Genomic DNA, 8,747 nt, shown 5'->3' with positions numbered 1-8,747 from the left:
GGAAGAGAAAAAACAGGCGAAAGGGAGGATAGGAATTAGTTTGGAGGGTAGAAAGGGGGTAGGAGTGGAGATAGATAAATAGATGAAGAGAGATGGGTAGAATCGGGATGTAGAATCGCGAAAGAGAGGAGTGAGGGAGGGAGGAGGAGGAGGAGGAGGGGGGGGGGGGAGGGGGGGGAGGGTGAATTACGGGAAAAGTGGAAAACCAGGGTGGTGGGGGGCTGCACAGTCGAGGGTGAACTCCGACTGTATCGCACGAATTCAACACACACACACGCACACACATGCACAGGCGCGCTCGCTTCTCTACCGCCACACGGACACGGCGCAAACTGCATATGTGTACGTGTTGCGAAGGGGGCAATGCTCTATTCGATTCACTCATACCAGCGACTGCAACGTAGCTTTTGGTGCTCGTGCAAATACGTGAAAAAGCCTGGCGTTGCAACGGTGTGTGCGCTGGAGTCTTTAACCTCGTAATTTCTTTTCGCATAAATTATCCCCCGGGACTCCCTAGGATATTTATGGAACACCTGATGATTCGATATATCGATGGACCAATCGATACATATATATTAGACTCGCTGTGAGTTTATAATAGTGGATATTTTCTAGTTTATTTTTTATAGCGATACATGTGTGTGTTATACTGTTTTTTTTGGGATTTCAATTTTGTAAAAATTTTAGTTTTGTTATTTTGTAATTCTCGTATTACCTGTTTTTTATCGTTAATATTTTTTTTATTTTCAGGAATAAAGTGGGAAAGAGAATGAAAGATTTATCGACTGGACTGGAGTTTTTTATAGGGGTTGGAAGAAAGGGTGGGGAAATTAAAGGGGCTTGAAGTTTGACGCACGTACTACTTGCAGGACTCGGCTACGCGTCCGGGCTGACGCGTCGCCTACGTGAATCGCATTCCGCGTGTTTGCGGGGGTGGCAAGTGAATCCACCCCCGAAGCAGTCTCAACAACCCCCTCGTACCGACGATCATCAACCACGTGCTACGAGTCCTCTCAGCGAATCAACTTGGAACTGCCTAAAATTTTATATTTCTGCTGCAGCATACGTGTTTTCATAGTAATTAATGATTAAATTGTTATTAATTAGATAATTCATCAATTGGTAACAACTATGTGCCGCAAGCTGCATCAACTAATCCAGGAGAAAGCATAAAAAATTAAATTTTTCTGTAGCACTATATACGATATAATAGTAAAAAATTAATGAGCTATTATTAATTAAACAATTCTTTAATAATAATTATTATATGTTACGAGCTCTCTCAACGAATCAAGGAGAAATCATAAAACATTAAAATTTTCTGTAGTATTAAATATGAAATAATAGTAAAAAATGAATGAACTATTATTAATTAAATAATTCTTTAATAATGAAAAATGTATAATCATAATATTAACCAATTTCGTTTGAGGAATTAAAAGAAATCGTTTGATAGTTAGTTGATTCGGGGAAATATGCGTCAAACGTTGAGCAGGGATTTTGGAATTTATTATTGGTGTGGGCGATAAATGGGGAGATTGGCATAGTTTATTATGGAAAAAGTGATATTCGAGGAGGGAAAATTCGAAGTCAGGGAAGGTCCGCAATCGGTACCGTTCGGATCGTAAAACCCAACTGGATTTTCTATTCCGCATATTTGCGCCCGTTGCACGAGTTAGAAAGGAATTTACACGGGATTCTGCGAGAACTCATACAACGGCAAATCTATATAGTTTAAGCTGCCCTGCAAGGGTGCCAGTCAATAAAGTCAGTTTACTCGTCTCCTTGTTAAAGCCAACAAAGTTTTTTATTCTATGAATCCGAAATTAATTCTGCCATAACCTCAAAATTACATTCATCGATTATCGACCGTTGGTTATAAAATAAACGAGATTGTCTAGAGACACGGAGGGAGAGGAATGAACGAGTCGATTGAAAAATGTGCTAGATTTTAGTGGACTATACATAGAGGGAGTGGGGGCTATACTATAAATATTAAGACATTAGTGAGGTTAGAAAGCGTTATGGTCATTGTCGTTCAACATCAACCATATATGTATATATATATATATATATATATATATATATATATATGTATATTTCACACGAATTAAATTAATTTTGTCAGAATAATTAGGGAATCAAAGTTACAATTTTTATGAGTAGACGAACGATTGGAGGAGAGACGGTTATATACTAAAATTTAAAAAGAGTTTAACGAAAGATGTAGAAACGGAAATGGCCATCGTCGTTAAAGTAAAGAATATGTTTTTGTTTAAGCCAGATTAACTTTTTTCGGAAAAATTAAAAAACTCGAATAATAATCATTGTTAAGAGTCGAACGTTTAGAGGGGAGAAGGTTATACACTAAAAATTTAAAAGTGTAACGAGAGAAGGTGTAGAAAGCGGACGTGGCCATCGGTCTGCAAGAAGAAGGCCGTTCTGCTCCCAGTTACTTTCACCGGCTGGAAAAAAACGTGAAAGAACTTTGTTCCCACGGCATCCCGCTTTGATGCCTGCACATAAACATACATACATACATATACAGGCAATCTCCGGTGCGTTGCTCGAGCGAACCGGAAGTCCAACCGCGACATCCCCCCGCCTCCACCTTCTCCTAGGTTAACCAAACGGTTTTGATTGTAAAAAAAATTGATAGGAGTAAAAACAACTTTTCTTTCAATTTAATTCGAAAGAATCCAATTTTTTTTGGAATATTAAATGGAGGAGGGATGTCGAGAATTTTGGATCAGTGTCTATCATCGTGAAAGAGACCCGGTTGAGATTAAAGAGTAATTCGGCAGGGGGGTTGGGATGGAAAGTGGGGAAGAGAGAATTCAATGCATAAGAACGAGAAGGGAAAGAGGAGATTATAATATAAATGAAGGCACCTTACTATCTACCTACGTCTTTCTCCTGTCCCGCGATGGTTCGGGCAGAAATAGCGGTGGGGTTGCTGCATGGTGGGGGTGGAAACGAGTTCCGTGGGAGGGCTGGGTATAACGAGAAAGATGGAATTAGCCTAGCTGAGCAAGGTGAGTACACAAAAGGGAGATGGCTCGATGGAAAGTGCTGGATCACCGGAAAAGGATGGAAAATGGGATAAAACGAGCGAGACGCCATATTGAAGTCCCTCATTGCGCGAAAAGAGATAAAATTAAAACAAACGTGAATGAAAAATTCTTGCGGAATAATTTCAAACTTTTTACTCATCGTTCCAGCGTTAAAACCTATTTTCAAAGCAAATCCCAAATTTTCATAACCAGACAGATTTTTTTCTACGAATTTCCTCCAGTTCTCCATCCCCAATCCTTACCCCCACTCTCCAGTGTGCGAACGACCAGCGCTACCAGCATTTCCCACAGCGGAAAATTATAATCCGTCGTATTCATCGTCGCAACCTCCTCGTCCAATCGAACTTCCGGTTCCAGCAGACTTCCCGAAGACCCCGCCGCGCGTTTTATTTATTATTATCGCTCGTTGACAAAATTCCAGAGGATTCAGCGGAAGAGACGAAGAAGACCTTGGGAATAAAATAAAAAAGATTTTAATCGAACTTTGAGTTATTTCGAGGTTAGGTTCGTGAATTTTACGGGCTTATCGAGATTGGGAAAAATTTGTCGGAGTAAATTGACGGACAGTGTTGGCGTTTTAGCGTTGATATACGAGATTGCGTGGTGGTAGGGGTAGGGGGTGGTGAATGGGTGGGTTATATAGAGGGGGTGGGGATGGTTGTTTTCGAACAAGCCAACATAGCTGGGCCGGTCACGAACATAATGAATCTATTCCGGCTAGCAGGGGGTTGTTGAAGGCTGCTGGGGGCTGAAGGGGGTTGTTAGGGGTGGTTGTTGCCTGTACACCCTTCCTCAACAGCCGAACTGGACAAGCACCCCGGCTCTGTTTTGCGATATAGAAACGCGAGTTCAAACTACCTGCACTTCAAAATTATGGCCACCATTATGGATACTTGCCCATCTCCAACACGAGAAGCTAAATTATTTTGTCTTTCTTGTAATAAGAATTGCACCATCCCCCGACCAAATTTCCATCGGCCTCTGCTACTCCCTCGCACGCCAGAGCTCCTCCCTTAAAATTATACACAACCCCCACCCCCCTTTTTTTAATTTTGCGTCAATGACGTCACAGATCGGAATTTTTCGTTCTACAGCGAAATTAAAGGGGCGGATCGAATTCGGAGAATCTTTTATATCCACTGTAACGTCATTCAGGTTGCGTTTGACGAATTGCACGCGCCAACGAAATCGAAAGTAAACTCAGGTACTCTGCTTACTTTTCTGCCTCCCCGATCTCTGCGCGGCTCACAATAGGAGTAGCGACCTACATTTCTCCCCCCTCCTATCACCGTCACCCTCATGCTCGGGAGAAAAATCCTTCAACGAGATCCTCCTGTACACGCGAGAAATCTCTCGCTACAGAAATCACTCGATAATTACAGCCTCGAAAATTTCTGCGATAATTCGACAATTTCAATCAATGGGAAAATCTCTCGGTGATTTTGTACTTTAAATAACGATAAATTGAGTTATTTTTAATATTGTGAAAACCCGACGTAAAGCGTGGGATAATTTGTAGTAAAATTTGTGTGAAAGCTGATGCAGATGCAATTTAGCGATTTACAAACATTGCGTTTGTTTATAATATTTTAGGGCAGTTTAGATGGAGGTTTTTTTTTATTTTTATTAGTGCGATTATTTTATTATGATATTTTGACGTAAGAAGACGCGTAGGGTGATTTTTATCGAAATTTAAATGTTATTTGGAATGGCAATCGGCGATTGTCGAAGATCGCGTTATTTTCTAACATTTAAGTGCAGCGGGGATCAATGATTCGGGGCAAGGGTTTTCGGCGGGTCATGGTCGACCTTGGAGAGCTATTTGGCAACACCTGCGTCTCAAGGACGTCCCGTTCCAGCCTCTAAGTCGTCAGCTGTGTTAAAAAAAACTTGGCCAAAATGGCCAGAAAATCCTATCACTGCCAAGACAAAAAATTGGTCGACTTAACGTGGGATGAAAATCAACGTTGAAATTTGTTTGTTTAGTGTTGGGTTTTCAGAGATATTCCTACATGAATACGATTTTCTAAATCCAGCTAAATAATTCCATGGAATATCAGCCTTCAATTAACGAGACGAACAACGATAATAAAAGTTCTATTGTTTAACAATTAATTAAGGGATTGAATGAATTCGAAAATAAAATGAATTAAATTTGGAGGGTCTGAAGCAATTGGAAAATCATTGATTTTAGTGTTAGATTTACAGATATTTTGTAAACCTAACCAAATAATTCCATGCGATAATCATTTCGTGCATCAGTCGTTAACCAACGAGGCGAACAAGGATCATAAAAATGTTATTGTTTAAAAATCGATTGGGTGACCGAATGAATTCGACAGAAACGATGGATTAAATTCGGGGTGAGGAGAGGGAGGGGGTATACAGGGTCGAAGTTGGAAATTTGGGTGGATGGTCTTAAAATTTAGGCGGTCGTTCTCGGGCCGGTGGACGATCGAGACTGGGATAATTCGTGGAGGGCTTTTGTCGTAAATCGTAAAACTGCAGTGAATTAAAGGGTCGAGGTCTCGTCAAACGTTCCGTCTGGACGCGATAAAGCGACGATAAACCCACGGGAACCCCCGCGAATATTCCTCCTGTATAAGTGCAATTCCCCCACCTCCTCTATCCTCCCCCCACCCCCCCCCCCCCTCCCCGTACTCACGTGCCAACCGAGCTTTTCCACATTATTGATCGGTTTTCCCAGATGGGAAAATCTCCTCGTAAAATACAAACGGACAATCGTAACCCCTTCTTACTACCACCTAATTAATGAATTAGCATCCATGGCCAATTACGAGTATCCCTGATTAATCAATTAACACCTGCTACTAATTACCTAAATTAAATGCTCAGTTTTTAGTCGTTCGATTATCGATCGAGAATTGGATCGTCATTTAAAAAAAAGAGAATTGAATTTATAATATATAGGATCAATAATTTGGAATCGATCGTTGTTCCACTCGAGACGTTCAAATGGTCTTTCGTGACCTCTTCTTTCCACCCCTAAATTAATCAAACAGTATCCATGGTCAATTACGAGTCTCCTTGATTAATCAATTAACACTAGATGCTAATTATTCAAATTCAATATAAGCATTTTAATAATTTTGATAAAGATCGAAGATTGTGCCCGAGATTTCAAAAAATCAGGAGAATTGAATTTAATGTATAGTGTAGGATCAATAATTTTGCATCGATCAATATTTTACTCGAGACGTTCAAATGTTCGCTCATAACCTTTTCTTTCTACTCCAAAATTAATCAATTAGCATCCATTGTCAATTACCAGTTTCCTTGATTAATCAATTAACACCTGACGCTAATTATACCAAAATTACACAAACACTGAATTTTTAACAACTCGAATATGAATCGAGGAGTGCACTCGTGACTTAAAAACCGAATCAAGTGAATTGAATTATATTTTGAGTGCATGATCAATAATTTCGTATGGATCGTAGTCCTTTTTAACGAGCCTTAAGTTAATAAATTATCAACCATGGCCCATCACGGGTCTCCCTGATTAATCAATTAACACCTGATGCTAATTATCAAAATGGTATAACCACCACAGTTTTGCTAACTCAAATATCGATGAAAGACTGTATACTCATAATTAAAAAAACACACACGAGTGAAGAAAATTCGATTGTCCTTGCAGTGGAGGATCAATAATATTGCATGGATCGTTGCTCCACTCGAAAAAAATACGAATGGTCAATCGTGACCCCTTCTTACTCCCCCTAAATTAATCAATTAGCACCCAATGCAGTCTCGACTACAAGCTTCCACGATTAATCAATCAATACCTTGTGCCAATTACCAAAATTAACCACTCCATTTTTCCCAATTCGAATATCGATCTAGGACTACATTCACACGCTGAAAAAATAAATAAAGATAATTAAATGTTATTTATACAACGAAAGTCCAATGATATTGCATCGATGACTTCTCCACTCGAAAAAAATTCAAATAGCCAATCGTTACCCCTTCTTACCACCCCCAATTTAATCAATTAGCACCCAATGCAGCCTCGATTACAAGCTTCCACGATTAATCAATTAATACCTTGCTCTAATTATCAAAATTATCCACTCGATATTTACCAATTCGAAATATCGATCGCACACTAAACTCACGATTAAAAGAAAAATAAATAGTAATCCAAACATTAGAATTTGATTAAATTTTCAGTGAATGGTAAATAGTTGCCACGATAGCTATACATATATTGTATATACTATATTGTTTAATATTGATCATAACATGTATGGTGGAACGATCGAGGGGCTCAATGTGGAATTTAATTAGGATAATTAGGCGTTGGAAGAGTGGACAATGGGAGGATACTATATTTTTCACGGGAAACACAGCAAATAATTAAATTGGTTTTTTTTGTTCAATAGGAAAATTAGCAAAATTCCACAGCCGAGATGCAAGTTAAAAGAGGAGAAATTTTAGAGTTGGGTATAAAGCCACGTGCTTTGCCCTTCTCGTTTCGTTCGTGGGCTCGTTCATTCGTATGGTGTTATCGTTCTCCCCCTTCCCCTCTCCCAAACCGAGGCAACCCCAGTCACCCCTTCATCCCCCCCCCCCCGGCAAGGACGAAGGGGTGCTTCGTCACTGTCACTGTATATCCTTGGCAAGTGTATAGTATACGAAATAAATTATTTTCCTTATTTATCTCTCCCATCCCCTCCCCCCTCCACTCCTCTTTATTCCTAAATATTTTACGAAATAAATAATTTTCCTTATTTATCTCTCACTCCCTCCCTCTCTCTTTTCCTTCCAATTTTCTACTAAATTATTCACTCTACTCTACTTTCATTGATTTCCTCCTCCCCCCTCCTCCACACCCACAAAATTCTTTTCCATCAATAAACAAATCACTGCTGAAAATCCAATTAATTCTCATGAAAAAAAAATTCAATTTCCACGAGAAGCCAAAGAATTTTTGACGATTCAGGAACGATTCAAAAACGACAAAATTTAACGTCGAATTTTAGGACTAATTTTCGACAACGACCAGCATTTGCCAAAATTCCAGCCGGTTTTACGGTACAAACTGGACCAAATATATATCTATAGTCGTGCGTGGGTAATGCGTGTGCGTGCGCTAGGGTCCTCCATTACGCCGAATTGGATGGCACGAAACACTGCGTATTAACCCCTCACCCCTCCACTTTTTGTCGGTTCCATCAGAAAATTTTCTATCCCCGCACACTCCGCCAATGAAAAAAACCTGCGAAAAAGTCCTGCAAAAATCCACCACTTTTTTCCTCCATCCAATAATTTCGCATTAATAGAAAAAAAACAAACTGTATAAATTTTCTATTTTCAGAATTTATCCAAATTTATATATATATACACAGAATCAATAATGGTGCTCCATGGGCGAAATGGAAATTGACCACGACCTGCAAGAAGTGGATATACATATATAGATGAGAATTAAAAAAGCCAAATAGAAATTGAAAGGGAGCGATGTATTTATTTGGAACGTGGATGCTGGGGGTAAAAAAAATAAGAATCGAAGGTGCATTTTGGTGGGTGGGTGAACCGAGGGGGTGGCAAAAGAGGGGTGGGGGTGGTCGGATTTTGCGAGGGCGAGACTAGGTTCGAGGGTGGAAAAACTCATATCCCCTAATGAAGTAAAACGGGGTGGGC

The sequence above is a fragment of the Prorops nasuta genome, unplaced genomic scaffold, assembly GCF_024137725.1.
Source record: "Prorops nasuta isolate Cenicafe-Biocafe unplaced genomic scaffold, Cenicafe_Pnas_1.2 PNAS00008, whole genome shotgun sequence".
Lineage (NCBI taxonomy): Eukaryota > Metazoa > Arthropoda > Insecta > Hymenoptera > Bethylidae > Prorops > Prorops nasuta.
The sequence above is the reverse complement of the archived record's forward strand: the minus strand, read 5'-3'. Positions refer to the sequence as shown.